This window comes from Sarcophilus harrisii, chromosome 3 (assembly GCF_902635505.1).
Source record: "Sarcophilus harrisii chromosome 3, mSarHar1.11, whole genome shotgun sequence".
NCBI classification, from domain to species: Eukaryota; Metazoa; Chordata; class Mammalia; order Dasyuromorphia; family Dasyuridae; genus Sarcophilus; species Sarcophilus harrisii.
The window spans coordinates 550651345-550674184 of record NC_045428.1 but is presented as its reverse complement, the minus strand read 5'-3'; the positions used below and the strand labels follow the sequence as shown (position 1 = coordinate 550674184).

Genomic DNA, 22840 nt, shown 5'->3' with positions numbered 1-22840 from the left:
CAATTGCTGCAACAGATGCTGGAGTCTCCGGGGAATTGGGCAGGGCAAAACAGAAGGTGAGTGGGCTCTTTTTCTGCTGCTGAGTGCCAGCCAGCACTTGAGCAAGGGAAATAGGAGCAGCAAAAGTCTTGGGAAGAGGGGCTTCTTTGCACCAGCTTAGTTATATAATCTTCCTGGAAAAAGCCAGGACCCAAGTCAACAAGGCTAGCTCTGAAAATCAACTATATAACTAAAGCCTAGGGGGTGGGAATGGAAGAGGAAAATGGAAAATGGTCATGCAGCAACTTATGTGGAAAGCATCAGGAGAGTTTGACTGGACCACAAGTTCAGTAGGTCAAGGCAGTCTCAAAAAGCAAATAATAAAAGCAAAAACATGACAAGAATGTAGCCCAGGATAGATGACAACAATTCTGCTGGATATACGGTCTTGGCCAGACAACATATGGGGTCTCCCTTCCCTTCTAAGTGCCCCATTGTAGAAATGGCATTTATCTAAAAACTAGTACCCAGGATGGTGTTGGGCCTCCTACAGAGAGGGAGCTTGAAGAGAGATCATATTAGGAGAAGGACGTACGAAAGGGACAGCACAGTTAGCTTGAAGAAAAGCCTTAATAGGATAAAAAGCAATTTCCAAATATTTGAAAGGTTGTCCACTGAAAGACAGATTAGTATTGTTTTTCTTGGCTCCAGCATGCATATCTTAATAAACTGTCCTTGAATGTTGAAGGAATGAGGAACAATGGATATAAGCTACAGAAAGGCAAAATTTCTGCTTCATATAAAGATAAACTTCCTAAAAATCAGAGCTATCAAAAGTTGTAATGGATTGCCTCAATTCAATTCAATCCAACAGTCATTAACTGTCTCTCAAGTGCTAGGTATGGTCGCAGGGCTGGGGCAGTCCTTGCCTTCCAGGACCCTCCATTCCAGGAGAGAATACAAAATAGATACAAAAGAAATAAAGCATAATGGGGGAGAGGGGAGAGGCATTTAGAGTAGGAAAATGAAGAAAGGCCTCCCTCTTGGAGAAGGTTAACACTTTAGGTCTCTGAAGATTCATAAGTACAATACAGATTATAACCCGGGGATTATTCTAAAGGAGATGTCCTTATGGGGAAAGGTTGGATTAGATAACTTTCAAGATCCTTTCCAACGAATAGATTTTATGAAGAATGTCACACAGTCTTTTTAGAAGGCAATAAACTCCATCTCTTAGAACTGATTTAGGCTTGAATACTGCTCATAATGATTCCAGATTTGTATCTTTGCCACTGCTAGTTTCCAAAAGCCACAGCTGAATCACATTAATGGCAATAAAATACAGCTGGTCCCCATCCTACTGACTTCCCTTCCTTTTCTTCTTTTTCCATTCTCCTCTGCCCAAGGCTTATGCCAATGGCCCCCCCCATGAACCATCCTTAATAATATCCCTCATTTCCATAGCAGCATTAAGCTTGCCAAATGTAGTGAAATAGGTAGTATAGGTCTTGTAAATATTAAATTTACCAAGAATAGAACTACGGCTCAGAGGGAAAAGTGGCTTCTGCTCAGGGCCACCCAATCACATAGCCAAGTTCCTACTTCCTCTGGATTTCCAGACTTCCTGCACAGCAAGCTTTGCACTTCTCAGCTCTGCTCTCCTCTTAGCTCCTCCAGTGGCATTAAGGCCTAAGAAAGTTACTGGCCACCTTGCTAAGTGACGATTTACAAAATCAAGAGTCTAATAAGAGGAAGGACCATATATTGTTTAATCAAACCTTGTATCCTGGACAATATTTCTTTTCACTACTTTATAAAAGCTCACATTTCCAAAACATTTTAGGTTTTATAAAAGCACATTCCTCACAAACAAGTCTAAAAGATAGGGAGCATAATATTATATAGAGAAAAAGGAATTGGCTTGAGAGTTTAGAAGACCTAGGTTTAAAACCCACTTTTGCTACCAACAGGCTCTGTGACTAGGAAATTTTTGTGTAGCTTTTATTTTTTAATAGTTTTTTTATTTTTCCAAATACATGCAAAGATAATTTTCAACATTTACCTTTGCAAAACCTTGTACAATCCAAATTTTTCTCCCTCCCTCCCCTCCACCCTATCTCATAGACAGCAAGCAGTCCAATATAGGTTAAACATGTGCAATTCTAAATATATTTCCATATTCATCATGCTGCCCAAGAAAAATGAAGAAATCAAAAGCTGAAAGAAAAAAATATGAAAAAATTAAGTAAACAAACTACTACAAAAAAAGGTGAAAAAATTATGCTTTGATTCATATCCAGTCCCCATAGTCCTCTTTCTGGATGCAGTGGTTCTCTCCATCACAAGTCTATTGGAATTGACCTGAATCACCTCATTGTTGAAAAGAGCTAAGTCCATCACAGCTGATCATCATATAATCTTGTTGCTGTGTACAATTTTCTCTTGTTTCTACTCACTTCACTCAGAATCAATTCCTGTAAGTCTCTCCAGGCTTTTCTAAAATCAGCCAGCTTGTCATTTCTTATAGAACAATACTATTTCATTACATTCAAATATCATAACTTATTCAGCCATTTCCCAACCAATGGGAATCTACTAAATTTTCAGATCCTTGCCACTACAAAAAAGGATACTACAACTTGTTTACCTTTTATGGGTTTCTGCATTATATATTAACAGAAAATGGAGAAGATGATTTCTAAGTTCCCTCATAAACCTAATGATCTCAATTATTCTTTGCGATTTTTAAAAATATTTGAGGTAATCAGGATTCTGAGAACTCGTGACTTGTGCAGGGTCACACTCTTGGTTCTGGTACAAATCAGGATTTCGACTCCAGGTCTTCTATATGTCCCCACCTCAGTAACCCAAGCACTTTGCAGTTTACACATGCCTGGGCCACATCACTGCAACCACTACTGTAGAGAAGTAGGGAAAAGCCTACTTCTTCAAGAAAGCACCAAAGGGATGAAATCACAAGTTTCAAGCAAAAAAAAAAATCTTATCTCGCATCTCTTTAAATTAAACACCTTCAGCTTGCTTCTTCCACAAATTCTTCTGTCTTGAGGAGGAGCTGGGTCAAGGGTTCTTGGTTTCTGTTCCCATCTGAGTTTGTTCCTCTCAGCTCTTTTTTCTAAGTTTTTCCTCTTTTTGTGTTTCCATTTAGGGTCCCTCTCAACCTTTCAATAAATTCCATGGCTCCCTACTGCCTTCAGGATAAAATATAAAATCCTTGTTTAGCTTTAAAAACCCTGAACAATTTGGCTTCAGTCTTTTAAAATTTATTATTCAATGTTTACTTTCCCAAACTCCATGGTCCAGCCAAACTAGCTTACTTCTCATTTCTTATTTGACACTCCATTTCCATTTCCATGCCTTTGAACTGGCTATCTATGATATCTAGACAGGATAGCTAAGTGGTTTAGTAGATAAAGCACTGGACTTTGTGAATTTAAATCTGGCCTCAGATACTTACTAGCTGTGTGACCCTGGGCAAGTTTCAATTCCCATTTGTAAAATGAGCTGGAAAAAGAAAAGGTAAAACCACTATAGTATCTTTGCCAAGAAAACTCTAGATGGGCTCATGAAGAATTGGACACAAGTAAACAACAGATGCCTGGCTATGCTCCTTCCCTCTGACTCTTACTATCCTTTTTTTCCTTTAATACTACATAAAGTCTTTCCTCAACCCCCTAGCTGCCAGTTCACATCCTCACAGAAATTTGCAATTGTCATACAAGATGTTTTTGTGTTTCTATTTAGGTTCCCTCTCAACCTTTCAATAAACTCCATGGCTCCCTACTGCCTTCAGGATAAAATATAAAACCCTTGTTTAGCTTTAAAAACCCTGCACAATTTGGCTTCAGTCTTTTAAAATTTATTATTCAATGTTTTCCATTAATTATCCAATGTATTCCATATAGACATGTCTATATGGTCTCTGATAAACAAAGCTTCTTAAGGGCAGGGATTTTTCATTTTTATATCTGTATCTATCCCCAGTACCTAGCACAGTGTCCAGTATATCGTAGGCACGCAATGCTTTTTCAATGACTAGATTGATTCTAGTCATTTGTCTTCATTTTTTGCAAGGGGAGCCTTAGAAAAATGATGACGTCCTATCAGCTAGCCTGGAGAAGGATTATTTTGGTCTCAGAAACCTTCCTGACTCCTCTAACCTGAATCAATAAGTTTTACTTTCCAATAAAATTAGCTTTATCAAAGAATGACAATAATTTCAAAACAAAGTTAATTTTCATTTGTTTAAATGGAAAAAGTAATTTCAATAATTGTTGCAAACACCTTTCTTGAGAGGAGGAAGAGTATAAAGTGAAGGTAGTGCCAACTTCAAAAGGTCGGTTTCCTTGGGGAGATGTTACTGTTTTCCAAGCAATGATGTGGTTTAGTAGATAAAACCCAGAATTTGAAATCAAAAAGCCTAAGTATACATCTTGAGGCTCAAATCTGTTCTACGGCTATGTGTCTTTGGGCAAGATTGAACCTGTCTCCCCAATCCATAAAATGAGGGAGATGGACAAGATGATGTCTAAGATACATTCTGATTCTAAATCTATGATTTTATGCCTACAACTGTGGAAAAGCAAAGTCACCCTAAGCATGTAGCTTCAATCAGCTTCTGGCCAAGGCCAAGACAAAGGTCAATTGTTCCCTTATACCCCAGGAAAGGAGGGAGGGAAGGAAGGAGCTGGGATTCTGTACAAACCAGAAGGACTCCTGAGGAGGATGACCAGAGGTTGAGGGGCCTGGACATCATACTTTTTCAGAGCAGACTGAAAGGCTTAGAGATGTTGATCCTGAGAAACAAAGACTTAGAGGGCATGTGAGGGCTATCTTCAAGTTTTTGAAAGGATGCCATGTGAAGGAAGAAAGTTAGCCATTCTGCTTGGTCTGACCTGACAATTTGCTTGAAACTTTTCATCCCTTTGGTGCTTTCTTGAAGAAGTAGGCTTTTCTCTACTCCTCTACATTGGTGGCTGCAGTTAAAGGAAATGGAACTAATTTATATTTGGTTCAATATAACGGAAAAATTTCTAAAAATCAGAGGTATCTTGAAGTTGGATGGTCTGCCTTAGTTGAGTAGATTTATCAATAGAAGTCTTTAGACAGAAATCTAAGAACCACTTGTCAGGAATGTCTTAGAAGAGATTAATATTTCAAATAGGACTGGAACAGATGATCTTTGAGGCTCTATCCACCTCTGAGATTTTGTTAAACTATAAATTTAAATCCATATTTTTTCTTTTCTTTATCCTACAACTACCTACCATAGATTTCAGAGATCCTGAGAAATTCCCAAGTTAGACCCCACAAAAAAAAAACCTCCTTTCTAACTATTTCTCTTAGTCATATTTTAAATTGTTTTGACAAGGTAAGTTCATTTAGGACAGGGACTTTTCAGCTTTTGTTCTTGTATCCCAGAATCTAGCGTGATACACAACAGAAACTTATAATAAACACTTGTTAAAATGAACTTCCATACTTGTTCTCTACCTTCATTGGGACCACGTGAAGTTCCTTTGAAATGTCCTTTATAATCTTAACTCAATGGAGATGGACAAAAGAAAAAGCTATTGTGGTTCTCAATTAAGAACCAAAACAGCTGCTCCCCTTGGGTTACACAATAAGGCAATGCTGAAGAAACTTTAGAATGCAGGCACTAGACACTTCTGTAGGAACAGATGGGAACCTGAAGGATGAAGCAAAGGCTTTTCAATGTGCAAAGTCATCAGTAGAGTTAAGGGTGACAAAGGATTTCCACCTGGTGGCAGGGACACCTTTAGGAGGAGTCCAAGAACATCAAAAGTGTGGAGCCAAGGGACAGAAGGTCAAAGATCAGAGGTTCAAAACTACACGGAATCTTGGACATCATCTAGTCATCTAATCTAATTCCCACATGATGAAGGAGTGTGTGACTTGGTCAAAGTTAAACAAACAATACATGTCAGATCCAGGATTCAAGCCCAGGTCCTCTGACTACAAATGCACTCTTTCCACTACATACCCCTGCCTATGAGAAGCAAAATAGAGGAGTGGGGGGTGGGCGCAGAGCTTGCCATGGCCAGCATGGCACCTGTTTACTGAGTACCCTGGACTGCCCACACTGGAAATGTCCCAAAGCTGGAGCAGCAGCTGGACCTGTACATCTGGAGGATAAGGAGTGGGGGTGGGCAGTGAGGAGGTTTTTCCTTTGCAGTTCCTTCCTCCACTAAACGCAGCTTCTCTTTTTCTCTTGTCATGCTGAATGTTCCCTATCTGGCACAAAGTCTGGGCTTAACACGGACTCCATCTGAGTCAGGTTAAATAGACTCTTACTAGTCTGAATATGGGGATTTCAAGTGAGGCTCTTGGGTGGGGGTTGGGGTGGAAGGAAACTGAGCAGGAAGAATAGCCAGACAGTACAGAGAGGGACCCCAGAGGGACTTCAGGCAGCCAGACTCAGGAGGAGTCATCAATCTGGTAGACAGTGAATGGCAAAAGACAATTAGACTGCCCAGGGTTGCAGTGACCTAGTGAGGTATGTGGTATGGCAAAGGAAGATTTGGCATGAAGATCTGTTGGAGGACTCAAAGGGAGGAAGCTAGGAGATGGTCAGATATTTTAAGTCCAGCTTGAGGGAGAAGATAGATGAACAGACAATTTATAGAACAAACATTCAGGTATGGAATAACTATCTGTATGCTGTGACTATACATGCTTTTAAGAAAAATAAAAGGAAGGAAAAGAGAACTGTTACATACATGATCACGTACAGAGTACACATACACATACACATGCAGAGGCCAGAGCTGTCTTGGTACTCTTGCCTCTCCATCCATCTGTCATGTCTAACAGGGTAGAAGGCTGGCCTGTTCTGGCATGACTGAATGGCACTGGAACCAAATGCCTCAAGATGGGACAAGTTTCTACAGAAAGCGGCCTTCAAAAATGACAATACTTCAAACTTCAGCTGAGGTCTTTTCTTCCTTCTCAATTCAAAAGCCTGCCGCCCCCTCCCCACTCCCTTTCCCCACCCCCACCTTCATTTTCACATACAATCCATTCCTGGACATAGCCTCCCATTTTCTCTTAGACTGCTACACTAACAGTCTCTCCTGTGTGCACATGTCTGTGCTGGCGCTTGCGTACATACTTGCATTCTCCCAGACACAGGCACTTTTCTATACTGCCTGTATTGAGAGTGGCTCCTGTACATTAAGCAACACTCCCTTCAGCACCCCCACCCCACCCCCAACCACCCTTGCCTCTAAGATCACTCCAAAGGTCAAAGTTGCCCAGCTTCAGTCCCTGCTGCTGCTTCCTGTGACTGGGTACACCCCTGCTAGGTCTGGCTTCTTAAAAGGAAAAAGCCTCCAAGGTTGGCCCGACAGAGGAAAGATCCCAGCCCCAAACAGAGCGTCCTACCGTGGGATGCAGGTTTGTGGCTGCAGCCTCCTGGCCTGGGAGACCATCCCATTTATCTCTCTTTGTTCCACTCCCTCTCTCGCCTCCTGCACAAGGCTGCAATCACACACATACTCTGGGTCGAAAAAAAAAAAAGGACAGCCTAATTTCTTGATGATTATGTTGTTACCTAGCAACGGCCTATCAGGGGCTAGGCTTTTTGCCTGCAGTATTTCATGCAAATAGTTTGGAGAAATTGCAGGGTAACCCAGGCTGCTTAGGCTGCTCTTCTCAAGGGACACATTACTGAATAAAACAAACCAAAAAGGAGACTACCCAAACCATGCACATGCTTTGCATAGCAGGCTGTCTGAGTACTCTCACTGCCTCCTGCCCTCTCTGTGTGTGCAGAGGAAGCAGCTAAACCTTCCCTGCTGCTTGGGGTACTCTCAATCACTCTCCTAAAGCTGGTCCACTCAGAGAAGCTCCAAAGTTCAGAGGAGCTTTTCTCCCTTTGCTCTGATTGCCTACATAGACCAATCTGGGCTAAAGCAACTTTTGTTCTACTGGAAGAGGAAAAGCCTACTTTTCCAGAAAAGCACCAAAAGTACTCTCCCAGCAGTAAGTCAAAAAGAGTCTACCAGGAGAGATCATTTTCAATTACTTTTCCTTCTTCCTTCCCATCTACCACTTCTTCAGGACACCCAGCTGGTCAGGATTTGCCTCCTGTTTAGTCAGCTCTACAAGCATCTCTGCCTCCTGGCAGTTAAAACCCTGGTTTTACAACTGCATTCGACCTGGTGCCTCTTGGGAAAGGCCTAACTAAAGACAATGGCTAGGACTTGGCAGAACTGATGAAAGATAGAATGTAGGAAGTGAATGTAGGGGAGGCTGTGAGAAATCAGGCACGCTGACGTGTTGTTAGAGCTGTAAAGTGACTGAACCTTTCTAGAAAACAATCTGGAAGCATTCAGGGGGGAAGTTACCAGAATATTCATACTCTTAGAGCCAGAGAGCTCAGTGCTGAGCATATGCCACAACAGGTCTCTTCTACCTCTAAATTGATGCTCCCATGGAATCCTATGGTTAGGGAATGGCTAAACAAACAGTGGTGAGACAGCTCAATACCACTGCACTTAAAGAAATGACAAATGTGCAAAATTCAGAGAAAGACAGGAAGGCTTGTGTGAACTGATGCAGAGTAAATCTACAATGATATAAATGAAAACAACAAAAGTAAATGAAAAAGTATAAAAATAAAATGAGCAATCTTGACCCAGAAAAAAGGAAATGGGTTTTTCTTTTTTTTTCCTGATGAGAGACTGGATTGATGCTCACCCTGTTAAATGCAGTCAATTAATTGGGTAATCATGTTTAATTAATTTTTTTCCTTCATGAAACCTGGGACAGGGCAGGTGAAGAGGGTGAGTTGTGAGCATGAGGGGTCTATCTGGAAATGCCTATAATGTAAAAAGAAGAGAGATAAAGACAACATTAAAATAAAGACAATGGGTAAGGAAGCTTGATGGGTGATGCAGTAAATAAAGTGGTGAACTTACTAACTCCAGGAAGATCTGAGTTCAAATACAGTCTCATATTCTTACTAACTGCATGATCCTGGTCAAGTCACTTAAACCTTTCTCATTTTCTTCATCTGCAAAATGAGGACAATAATAGGACTTAACCTCTCAGAATTGTTGTGAGGATCAAATGAGATAATATGTGTGAATGCTTGAACCCAGAACCTAGCCCATAATTGGTGCTACGGAAATGCTTGTCTCCTTTTCCCACAACCTAAAAATCTTTGTACTCCTTTGCACCAAGCTCCTTCTCTCTTGAATCCCTATTAGTCTGACTTCTGACTCCCACCAATCCACTGAAGCTACTCGCTCTAAGATGACCAGTGAATGAATCTACAACTGTTAGGAAGTAAGGGAATAGGTCCAAAGGTCAGAGAAGAGCTGGTGATCTTGGCTCCCATAAGGACAGGCATGAAGGTGGGCGTCCAGAAAAGCTGGCAATAAGGTTGGGAAAAAGGGAGGACTCTGAAGGAAGCTGGAATATGGACAGCCCAGAGTGGACTCCCTGAAGCCAGTTCACTCTGGCTCCCAATACTAGTGGGTTCTGGGAAGGGTGAAGCCTGGGATAGGCTTCCCTCTATAAACATGGCCATTCTCTCAAGACTTTGTTCTTGTTTTTCTCTTTTCTCTTAGGGTATTCTTCCCTTTTTAAATTCCTTCTATTGTTTGATGCCAATTATCACATCCATAGATTTATGAGTTGCCTATATTTCTGTTGGATGTCTTCATCTGGATATCTTACTAAAGAATCAGCATGTCAGAAATTGAACTTAGATTATTTCCCCTGCAAAAAAATGCCCCTTTTGCTAACTTTTCTCTTGCCTTTGATGATCTTACGAATTTTGACTTGAAGTTAAAGTCTGAAGCTTTGGAATAATTTTTGATTCTTCATTCTCCCTTATCCTCCATATTCTGTCAGTTGCCAAATCCCATTCATTCTACAAATCTACTATCCCTAGATTCTGTCCTCTCTTTACTATCCCCATGGCCACTATTCCAGTCCAATCCTCCATCACATCTCAGAAGCTCCCAGAGGTTCCCTTTTGTGAATATAAACTGTGAGTCTATGAGTTAAGCCAAGCTTCTTGAACTCCCTCAGTATCATTATATAGTCTTCCATCTTTATGCATGTGAACAGTCTATTCCCTATTTAGAAATTCTCTCCTTCCTCTACTCAATGAAATACTTTTCTTTCTTTAAGACCTCAGGTGCTGCCTCCTCCATGAAACCACCTCAGCCAAAACTATTTTTTCCTCCTCAGATTTGCCCAGGGCACTTTGGATCTTTCCTTTGTCCCTATCATATTCTGCCTTGGATGACACTATTCATATTCATGTCCTATTTCCAGAGTACCTAGTAAGACTATGAGAGAGCAGAGACCTTGTCTTTATCCACGTGATACAAATCACCAGCATCTAGCACAGTATCTTACATACAGCAGGTGTTAAAAAATGTGTATTGAACTAAATTTCACTCAAAGAAGCAGTACTGCCTGATGGTTAGAGTGCTAGACTTGGATTCAGGATTATCTCAATTCAAGCCTATGCTACTTATTCATTTTGTGACTTGAATAAGTCATTTTAACTGCTCTGCCATTCTGCTCTTATTTAGCAGGTTCCAACTCAGAATATGGGAATGGGTCCACACAGGTCTTTACTACCACAGAAAAAATTACTCAAAGTCCTTATTCAATACTCGATGCAAAAGATCTGTGGCCTTGACAACATGGAAACTTCCTCCAATTATTTAGACAACAGGCATCTGTGCCAGCCCCTCATGTGCCCTTCTTACCAGATGCTCACAAGAGTTCACCAGATGTTGTGGATCTTCCTCACTTTCTCTTGATACATGAGGGCCCATACATGCTAGCTATTGGGTATCCTTCATTCTCAATCATGACCAGTTTACCTTTTTCAGTAATTATGTTTATATTCTTCTTCATAGTTCCTGATTTGTAGTGTGTTGTGGCCTTCTCACAGCTATTGGAAGCTGCTGGTGACACAGTGGATAGTGTGTTGGGTCTGGAGTCAGGAAGACCTGAGTTCAAATCCAGTTTCAAGACTTCCTAACTGTGTGACAGACTTCCTAACTGTGTGACACTGGGCAAGTCACTTCTATCTGCCTCAATTTATTCAACTGTGGGAGATAATATTCTCAAAAAGGCTAATAAAAGCACCTATCCCACAGGGTTCTGGTAAAGATATTTGAAAAGTGCTTAGTACAGTATCTGGCACAAAAAGAGACACAATGTAAATGCTTATCCCTTGCTTTTTCCTGTTTAATACCATAGACTAATACCACCATTTCTATGTTGCTCTTGCCTACCCCCAAAGAGCAGATGATCATATTCTAGTAGTTATAATCAGGAATGACCAGGCAGTCTCATTTGCTTGAATCATATTACAATATCAGCTATACTCTGTCCTCTCCCAAGAAAATAGAGTTGGAGAATCCTACTCATCTAAGATGGCCGGGTGACAAAATCCTACTTACCCCAGTCTCTACATAAAGGGATGCTGTAGGGTACCAGACAACAACAAGGTCTTCATACCACGAAAAATTAACCAACTAAGGTTCAGGTACCAAGACAATTGGAGACATTCTTCAAAGAAGACAAGAGTAATTTTGGGCTGGAACAGGTTTTCCCATCCAAAAGGGACTTCTTTTTTCATGTGGAGCCTGCAATATAAAAGTCCATGCTAATAAATCTAGGCTAAATGTGAGGAACTGGTAATGAATGTTTGAGGAATAAGAGCCAAACAAAAAGTGCACTCTGTTTTACAGTGGATATGAGTTTTGTGATAACATGTATATGAGTCATTAGATCAAAGCCAAAGGTGGACTAGACCTCCCAGGGCTAGACTAAAATATCTAGATATGCTGGGGCTGACTTCAATGTCAACTTGTACCCCAAAGCTAATCAGGACCTCAGTTTCCTAATAAGTTAATGACTTCTAAAGTTCCATCTAGCTCTAAATCGATGCTCCTATGATTTTATAATTTCCTCCCACTTAGGTCACTGTCTTCTGTTTAGCTCTTTTTAATTCTCTACTATCTATGAGCTTTACTTCCCCTCAAAAATAGCCTATCCAACAAATATTTATTAAGTGCTATATGCAAGGCATGGGTTGCTAGGTGGCTCAATGGATAGAGCTCTAGGCCTGGAGTCAGGAAGACAAGAATCCAAACCTAGCCTCAGAGACTTTCTGTGTGGTCCTGGACAAATCACTCAACCCTGTGTACCTCAGTTTCCTCATGTGTAAAATGAGCTGAAGAAGGAAATGGCAAGTGTTTGGCCTTTCTTGATGCCATTTTGGGATTTTCTTGGCAAAGATACTGGAGTGGACATTTCCTTCTCCAGCTCATTTTACAGATGAGAAAACAGAAGCAAAAAGGTTAAGTGACTTGTCCAGGGATCCCAGAGCTAGGAAATGTCTAGGCTGGATTTGAGCTCATGAAGAAAGAAGTCTTCCCTGAATCCCCGCCCAGGGCTCTATCCACTGTGCTGTCCAATTGCCCCACAAAGGCAAAATGAAAAGCAGCCTGTGTCCTTAAGAAGTTTATATTACACTGAGGAGATACATATAAACAGATAAATATATCTGTGATAATTTGAAGAGGAAGGAGAGAGCACTAACAACCACGGAGATCTAAGAAAAGCTATCTGTAGTTGCTAGTACATGAGCAGAACCTTTCAGATTCTGCAACTGCCCCTGGTCCATTTCCCTACACAAGACCATGATCCCCTAGTAGTGATGCTGCAACTGGATGACAAGACCAGGCATTTAAAGACAAGAAAACTAGACATGATTTCTTAAGTGCCTTGAATGGTGTTTAGAATCAATGGAGTATGGAATAGAGGAGAGGGGAAAGACAAGGAGAAATGTTATATCCATTTGCAGTCTGGAGATGCTCTAGTCCCTGAGCAGCCCCATTTATTCTGCATAATTGCTTCATTTCCACTGGCAGTGCATCTCAAAATGAATTTCATTGCTGGTGCCTGGGATATCATATTGATTACCAGGCTTCATTGATTCCTATCTGGCTAATTAGCATATAAATTAGCCATTTGGGGAAAGCATTAGGCAAAATTGAATTTTCTTTTTAATCCTCTTTCAGAAGGTAAATGAAAATAGATGTGACCTATTAGGATCCGTGTCCCTTCTTATACCTCAACCCAGCCACTCTATTTAGCTAGACAACTCTCTGGATAAGGAGAAGAGGCTCAAGTTCATAAAAGAAGCCTTATGTGCATTGCTGGAGCCCTCTCACAGGGTTATCAGGAGAATCTGGAGTGCAGAGAAGGTCCCTAGGCTGAGGGAGTATTTCCTCTAGAGCAGTTCCCCTGAGCTCCAAGGCATTTAACTTCAGGCACACTGACACTGATCTTTATAAGCCACTCACTTCAAAGGCAAGGGTTCTTCTGTGGATCACTTTGACATCAGACAGCAGGAAAGAACATGCAAAATTCCCAGAAATTTGGGGTTGTGCTTTCTCTGGAGGGAGAAGTCAGCTTTGAACTCTCCCCCTCTACCTAGTCGCCATTTCCCAGCTTGCTGGTCTCTGAAACAGGCTTATTAAGCTAACCATTCCCTGGAGACATGTAGGTTTTGTGCTCCATTCTTGTGGGCAGGGCTTAACAACTAATTACCTTCAATTAGAATAACAGAATCATACCGTTCCAGAATAGTAAAGACCTTAAGAGACTATCTGGTACAATTCTCTTATTGTACTAAGAGGAGACTGGGACTCAGGAAGATTCAGGAACATGCCTGTTTTCCCAGAGTAGGTAAGGATTTAAATCAGGCTTTTCTGAGTCTCAGTCCAGCAGGTTCTTTATTCTACCATACGAGGCAACATGAGCGCGCATCAGTGAGAGCGGGAGGGTCATCGTTATGATTACATTATCATCATCACTGTCACTTATTTGCAAATTCAAAGCTCTGAGGAGCCACATAATTACAGCTGGATCCATTCCTGGAAGCTCAGACTCATCAGCAGGATGATGAGCCAAGGATGGTTGGTGGTAGACAAGCCATGAAAAATTCAACTGCCATCTTTGGCCAGGCTGATGCCCACACAAGAAGGCAGCTCTTTCTACATGTGAGACACTAGTGCCTCCAAAAACTCCAAAAAGCTAGGGGGAAGCAGTTCAGCTTCAGAATGACTGCTCTTGTCTTCTGAATTGTAACCTGACCCAGATGGGAGATTTATGTTCTGGGGAATTCAGCCATGCGGTTGCTTTGAATTTCTACAGTGGCCTTCCACTTCCAGGCAGCCAGTCTTAATTGAGCAGCCACCATATGCTGAGGGTTTTTGGAGATAATGAAAAAGAAGACACAGTCCTTCCCTCACTCCCTCGCCCCCCCCCCCCCCCCCCCCCCCCCCCCCCCCCCCCCCCCCCCCCCCCCCCCCCCCCCCCCCCCCCCCCCCCCCCCCCCCCCCCCCCCCCCCCCCCGCCCTCCTCCGCCCATGCCTACTTCCCTCCAAGAAGCTCAATATGTTTTCTCAAACACAGGTCCAACATTCGAAAAAGGTTCCGGAATATTTGTAACAAGTAAATGAGCTCAGGGAGGAGAGTAATGAAAAGCACTATGAATGTGAAGCCATCACTGACTAGTTATGTTATCTTGGGCAAGTCACTCAACATCTCTGAGTCTAAGGATCCTCTTTTGTAAATGAGATTACTTACACCAGCTACTCTTAACAGCTATTTTGTTAACTTAAAAATGCTCTAAAATGAGCTAGTTACCCTCATTAGCCCTTATATTGTTTCTAATTTTTATTGGTGGATGAAAGCATATGCTTATTAAGTCTATAGATGATATAAAATTGGGAGGGATGGCTAATTTGTTGGATGACAAAGGCAGGATCCAGAAAACTTAATCAAGATCTTGAATCTAACAAGAGCATTAAAATTAGCAAGGTGAAGTCAGGAGGATTGGAACTCAAATACAACCTCAGACACCTACTTAATCCCAAGTATCTCATCAAAATAAATAAATAGATAAATGAGCAGAACACATGTGAAGGCTAAAGAAAATATCACTAGACAGCTAAAATGAAAAAAAAAAAAATACAAGGGTCTGTAAATTGTAGAAAACAGTGTATAACATCTCCCCCCCAAAAAGGAAAAAAAGCTAACCTGATCTTAGTTTGTCAAGAGAGCTATATAGCACCTAAAATACAAAGCCATCCTCTGTCCTGGTCAGACCCCATTTAAAAAAAAATTTGTTTAAATATTTATAGCAGCTCTTTTTGTGTGACAAAGAATTGAAAATTGAGAGGCTGCCCATCAATTGGGGAATTACTGAATAAATTATGTATATGAATGTAATGAAATACTATTGTTCTATAGGAAATGATGAACAGGATGATTTCAGAAAAGCCTGGAAAGACTTGTATGAACTGATTCTGAATGAAGTAAGCAGAACCAAGAGAACATTGTACACAGTAACAGCAATATTGTGTGATGCTCAAACTATAAACGACTTAGTTCTTCTCAGCAATACAGTGATTCAAGATAATTCCAATAAACTTGTAATGGAAAATGCAATCCACATCCAGGCAAAGAACTATGGAGATGAATATGGATTTACACATTGCATTTTCACCATAAAATTTTTTTCTTTCTCATGGTTTTTCTCTTATTTTCTGATTCTTCTTTCACAACATGATTAATACGGAAATATGTTTGACATGATTGTACACCTATAATTCATACAGATTGCTTGCTCTCTTGGGGAGGGAGGGAGAAAAATTTGGAACTCAAAATTTTACAAAATGAGTGTTGAAAATTCAACATATAATTGGGAAAATATAAAATACTATTAAGTGGAGGGAAAAGTATTTTGTTCAGTTCTGGGTACCACATTTTGAGAAAGCCATTGATAATGTGTACTATGTGTCTAGGGCAAAGCCATCAAGATAATAGTGGACTCAGTCATGCAAAAAAAAACAACAAAAAGGTGAAAATAATATTTTTCAATCCATATTCAGTCTCCATAGTTTTCTCTCTGGATAAGGATGGCATTTTCCATCCCAAATTCATTGGGATTATCTTGGATCTCTGCATTGCTAAGAAGAGCTAAGTCTGTCATAGTTGATTATCACATAATCTTGTTCAAGGCTTGGGAAGGACAAGATCATTTTTTAAAATTATCAGGATGACTGGCAAAAGGAAGTAGGGTTAGCTTCATTTTGAGTGTTCCCATGGAGTAGTAGTAGAAAAGAAGGGTAGAAGCTGCAGCTGGACTCTGACGTTAGGACCCTAGGTTCTACTAGGTCAGTTTTCCCTTTTTCTTGTCTGGAACCAGGTTTCCTTATTGCCGTCATTTCCAAACTATATTGGCACACATGGAATCCCCTGACCCATTAGAAAATAAGCTCCTTAAGTGAAGGGACTATCTTGTTTGCATTTGTGTTAATGATCAGCACAATGCTTGGTACAATAAACTCTTCTTCATTCATTCATTTGTCCTCATGGTATTTTCAGTATTCTTTGTCAGCTATATGCATGTGGATAGCCTTTCTAGGTCTACTTCTGGCCATGTAACGGAGGGAACTAGCCCCCAACTCAGAGAATGTGCTGATATTCTGTGTCTCCCTTATGATAAAGAAAAAAGTTTTTAATTAGCTACTGAAGAAAGAGAAATTTCTATCTCTTACTAGCAACTTTTGAGTGAAAAGGAAACAGCATTGTGGATGTCCAGATAGGGAGAAAGTAGCCCCTTAGTGCAGTGACAGGCATTTCTGTGGCTGTCATCTCCCCACCTAGGCTACTACTACACTATTGGCTATGAAACAAAGGAGCCTATGATTCCATTCCTGTAGTATCTTTTTCCTGCTCTTAGGTGAATGAATATTAGAGATGATATACCAAGAACACAGAGAAATCCAAAGGGGTATAAACACCCTTTGATCCATCAGTGTCACCACTAGGTCTGTATTTCAAAGACATAATAAGAGGGAAAAGGACCCACATATGCAAAAATGTTTGTAGCAACTATTTTTGTAGTGGCAAGAAAAAGTGAGTGAATGCCCACTAAATGGGGAATGTTTGAATAAGGAATATTATTAAGGATCATGCCTAAGTGAAGGGGCAGGTCAATTCTCTGAGAGCCTCCACAATTGTGAATCATAACACTTGAAGGAGTTGCAAAGCAACCTTCACAGATGTTCCTTGTGGATTGGGAATGAAATAAATTAGAGGGAAGAGGAGAGAGGTCAGAGCAACTGTCTCTCAGTCTCTTTGTATCATCATCATCATCCTCTCACATGAAGAGATCCATTCTACAAGTCTTGCGTTAGACCTCCAACAGCCACTGGCAGGTAGCTCCCATGTCACAACAGAATATAATGAAATATTATTGTTCAATAAAAAATGATGAACAGGCTGATTCAGAAAAGCCTAGAGAAACACAAACTGATGCAGTGAGCAAAACCAGGAGAACATTGTACACAAAAACAAGATTATGTGATAATCAACTATGACAGACTTAGCTCTTCTTAGCAATGCAGAGATCCAAGATAATCCCAATTAATTTGGGATGGAAAATGCCATCCTTATCCAGAGAGAAAATTATGGAGACTGAATATGGATTGAAAAATATTATTTTCACCTTTGTTGTTGTTTTTTTCTTTCTCATGTTTTTTTCCTTTTGGTCTGATTTTTCTTACACAATTTGACAAATATAAAAATATGTTTAAAAGGACTGCACATATTTAACCTATTTCAGTTTGCTTGCTATTTTGGGAAAGGGGAAGGGAAGGAAAGGGATAGAAAAAAATTTGGAATACAAAATCTTACAAAAGAAAATGCTGAAAACTATATATGTATTTGGAAAAATAAAATACTATTTAAAAATAATGTTAAGAGAGAAACAAGAGACACACGCAGAGAGATATGATATACCAGGCAAACTTTGAAGAGTCACCAAAGGTTCTGCAATGGTACTTCATGGCAGAGACTGCCAAAGCCACTCCAACTATTAGTTGCATTGGTCCCTAAGTGAGGGACCAGCATAATCCAGAAGAGATCTATCAGATTGCAATCTAGCAGTGAGTTAACACAGAAGCTAAGATTTCATGTTTTACAAGCAAAGGACCAATTCATCTATATACTATGTCACACTCAGAAGTGAATTTGGAGGCTGAATATTAAGTAGTAAACATTTTGAGTTGGAGCCCACAATTTTCAGAGTACAAGCTAATAAAGGGAAAAGTATGCTCCTGATAGGAAAAAATATTTTGTACTCTGGTTTTAATAAATTTTTCCAATAAATATCATTTTGTTTAAATTAACTGATGTTAACTGATATTGGGGAAAAACAAATGGTCAAATTGATAATGGCAAGTTATTACTTAGTACTGGCAATTGATATTAAAGGGAATATATCAAAATGGAAGCTAATATGTGACAGCATTAAAAAAAAATCACTCCCGAACCCTTAGTATTACTACTAGAACTCTATGAGATGTAATCTTGCTTGAAGGAACCTACTTGCGGAGTTAGGACTAGGAGAATGAACCTAGGATCTATATGTGTAGCATTTATATGAAATCAATGATAAAATGAAACTAAAGACTATTTATCAGAACCCATCTTCAATCTAGAGGAAATTAATGACATACAAGCTTCTCCTTTTGTTGGAAAAGTAAAGAATTCTGTGGGCCTGGGTTGTATATCTCAATATGTTGGGCAGTATTAGGAAGTTTTGCTAAATTTTTCTTTTTTTGTTACAAGGGAAAGCTAAGGGAGAAGGGAAGTCATATTCAAAGATGATACTGAAGTAAGCACAAAAAACATCAATGAAACTATAAAATAGGTCATAAAATTTATTGCTAGAAAGGACCTTAGAACTATTCAACTCATTTATTTTACAGATGAAGAGATTAAGGCCCAGAAATGTTAAATCATTTGCCTCATTTCACAAAAGCAGTAAGTGGCAAAGTCAGAATTTGAACTTGGATCTCCTGACTCCAAATATAGTATTCTTCCTACTTTACCAAACTGCCTTTTTCTCTCATGAAAATGTATAACTTGGACTTGATTAGAAAGTGACTAGTCACTAGGGAGACTAGCAAACGGGGCTGGCAAAATACAATAAGATGCTAGGTTAGAATTATGTCTTGAGTAATTGTGGACAATGGTTATCTGAAAAATGATATAGAAGAAATACAGGCAGAAAACTGTGATTAGAGGCAAAGGAGAAATTGGGAAGAGCTGAAAAAAGCTATAAGAATATATTAGCCTATAAAACTGAACAAGAAAGATCTGTCCTATTTCCTCTAAAGGATTCTGCACTTTACTGCAAGACTAATACTTCTTATAGGCTATTTTCATTATTCTTATTTTCATACTCAACAATCTTTAATAATTTGATCTTCCTTATCAATATAATTTTTTTCAGGTTGGCTTTAAGGAGCTGATGTAGTGGAAAGAAATCAGACTTCGAAACAGAAGACTTGGGTAATAGCCAAGCCTCTGACTGTTACTAGCCATATGGCCATTTGGCTTTAGTTTTCTCACTTGTAAAATGGAGGAGATAATACCTGCTTTTCCCTACAGTCCAGAGTTACTGTGATGATCAGATAAAAAGTTTTATGTGAAAACACTTTGCAGACTTTTTTTTTTCCTGAGGCAATTGGGGTTAAGTGACTTGCCCAGGGTCACACAGCTAGGAAGTGTTAAGCGCCTGAGAGCACATTTGAACTCAGGTCTTCCTGACTTCAGGGCTAATACTCTACCCACTACGCCAACTAGCTGTTCCTCTTTGCAAACTTTCAAAGTCCTAAGCAACAGAGAGAACCAAGGAGTATTAGTTCTCAAAAGCTCCCACCCAGCATCATCATCCCTAATTTCCTACTAGATCAGTTTTCTTACAAACTCTCCATATTTTAACCAGCATGTTCAAGGTTGGTAGCAGGATGAGTCACATTTCAATTAAATTTATTACAAGGTCCTTGAGATCATTTTGTTTTAGGAGAAAATCAAGATGGAAGATACCTCAGAAGCCATCTAGTCTAACCCTCCCATATAAATCCTTTTATCTTTACAAAAGAAGAAACTGAAGTTTAGAGAATTAAGTGATTAGCCCAAGGCCACACAGATTGAGTCAGAGGTGGGATTTGAATACATACCCTTTGGATATTTGGGAATAGCACTCTTCCCTTTTATCCCTAACACCTAAAAGGCAGAGGGATTTAATGGACAGAAGCCAGTTTGGGAATCATAATGAGCTGGGTTCAAGCTCTGCTTCTTACACACATTACTGATCATGAGTAAATTATCTCAGTGCTCAAAGCAATTTTCTAAGATTATCCAAGAGGCAATGGGAAGCCAGGGAAGATTCATACTAGATGTGTCAACAGAATGTAATATCTTAAATTCTTCAACATTTCTTTCCTCCATTCTTGTTGGACTTTAGATATACTCTTGCTCTTGCGGCCAGCCTTTGGTGGTGAACTCCCAATTTATGCCATGGCAATCTACTTGCCATGCCTGTTCATTCTGGGGGCTCCTTTGGAAGTTTTAAAATTTCTAAAATGCTTATTTGACTCCTTGCTCAACTGCCTTTGATCTGCAATTAGCAGCTTCCAAACAAAGCCCTTATCTAACAGATGCTGCCCTCATCGTCATTTGTAAGATCTCAAGTAAGATTTCAGCTCTTAACTCCTAAACTACTCTTCTTTTTCTTCACATGACTGATCAGATGGTAGTCATTTTCTACCTTCCTGTCTCTGCTGTTTTGTTATGCAGTAGGTATAAGTCTCATCAGGTGACCTCTAACATAGGTGTGCCCAATTAATAACAGAGACTTCAAAAGTTCTTGTTCAAGAATGTAACTATTGCTAACCAGCTCTCAAACACCTTTTTAATGGACATCCTTTGGGCTAACGATCTCAAGCAGTTCACCACACAAACCAACGCACAAAGCCAAGTATATACACAAAATAGGAAAACACAAAGATAATCAAAGACAGCTGCCCAAAAGGACCCAGTGAGGTCTCACTCTTGCTCTCCTTATTTACTGTCCCTCCTCCTCCCGCCCCTTCCAGATCTACCATCTCTGTGCAGTGAGCCAGCCCAGGTACTGCATGTTTATAATATACTGTCTCTAGGCAGTGTGTGAAGCACTGGTGCCCTTGTTAGGGATGCTGGAAAAAATTGCTGCCTTTATGCCCCGACAAGCTGACTGCCCCAACTCTCTGATTTATAGTAACACTGGGTCCAATGAGCAAGAGAGCAAACACTCATGAAACATGGGTGAATACATCTTGAGGCTAGAAAACTGGTTGACAACTACTACTATCTGGACAATGCAAAAGATCCTATAGTTTGCTTCCCCAGTTTTTCTGGGGACCTCTTTGGGTTTTGAGATTCTGAAAGGACTTCCTCAGGGCTCTATGGTAACGTGTCCATTGTTCACAGATATTTTTAGCCACTTAAGAGTGTCTTCCGTAGGATGTTCTAAGGTAGGGGAACCCCAAATTAATACAATGTGAAAAGGAAGAATATCATTACTACTAGGGTAGAGTCTTCCCTTTAAGAAAGCAGCAACTCAGGTGAAATTCATCCTCTTTCCCCTGGGCATTTGAGGGATTAGTCTGTACTATAAGAGAGGGACCTCCCTAAAGGGACCTTTGCTCAGGTGTAGAATCCAAATCCTCAAATAGGCTCTTACTGCAATTCAACAATCCTTTTAATCTATTCAACAATCTTTTTAGTCTACTCTTTTTGACTTCATATCTCACTCTTCATAGTGATGGCTCCAATGCTTTTTTTTCCCCTCTTGTCACCAACTATTTTCCATACTTAAATAAGATAACTTTTCTACTTCACATAAAAATTGGAGCCATTCCATGACAATTTCCTCAGCTCCATTCCTTAAAATTTCTCAGCAATACCACTATCTCTTTTTTCCTTTCCTCCTGTCACTGAAGAGTTATGCCTACTATTCACTATGAATAATCCTTCTTCCTGGGCACTTAATTCTATCACTTCATTTTCTTCAAGTCCTTTATCCATCACTCATCCTTTTTTCAATCACTCCCTTAGCCTTAGTCCTTTCCCATCTATCTACAAACATGCTCATGTCTCCCCAATCTTAATAACAAATAAAAACTGTTTCCTTTGCCCTTTTTACCCCAATCCAGCTACTATTTTTCTCTCTACCCTTTTATGGCCAAAATTCTGGGAAATGCTGTGTAGACAGACTACTTCCACTTGACCACTCAAGTCCTTCATCAAACCTTGCTATATGGCTTCTTCTCCTCCCACTCTTTTAATATTACCTTTAAAAAAGTACCAATGGCTATTTTCCCCTCAGTCTTCCTCCTCCTTGATATTGTTGCAGTTTTTGACACAGTACATTTCCTATTTTTATATTCTCTCTCCTCCCTCAATTTCAGAGAAACCACACTTTCTAGACTCTGTTACATCTTGAATAATTCAATCTTGATCTTTTCTCTATCATTTGCTTCTCATCCTGATCTTTTAGTATGGATTTTCTCCAAGCATCTGTCCTTGGCTACAATCTCTTCTGTTATATTGCTATACTTTCTCCTCAATTATTCAACAATTCCACAATTAAAGTTGCCACTTCTATATAGATCGGGGGATTGAATTTTAGTGAAATCCATGTTTTAAATGAATAAAGTAAAATATATAGTATTACAAAGAAAGGCAATTATGTCAAAATAGAATTTTCAAAACATTTAAACTAAACAAGTTTACAGACCTCAGATTAAGAGTCTCTGGTTTAAATGAATTCCAAATCTATGTTTCCAGTTCTGACTATTTCTCTAAGATCCATATCTACATCTATGTTCCACTAGCCTGCACAGTAAATCAAACTGATCTTTTTCTCTAAATTTTC

General features: G+C 39.8%; 1 protein-coding gene across 2 annotated transcripts in view; it reads right to left on the bottom strand.

Moving 5' to 3' along the window:
* The window catches only part of PHC2 (polyhomeotic homolog 2), a 145834-nt gene that overhangs the window by 81988 nt on the left and 41006 nt on the right, over positions 1–22840 (bottom strand). The window contains exon 2 of one of the 2 annotated variants that reach the window (XM_031962370.1): positions 11454–11639. The exons of the other annotated variant lie outside the window; for it this stretch is intronic. The gene's annotated coding sequence lies outside the window, so the exon portion shown is untranslated. The remainder of the gene's footprint in view (positions 1–11453; positions 11640–22840) is intronic. 2 annotated transcript variants of the gene reach the window in all.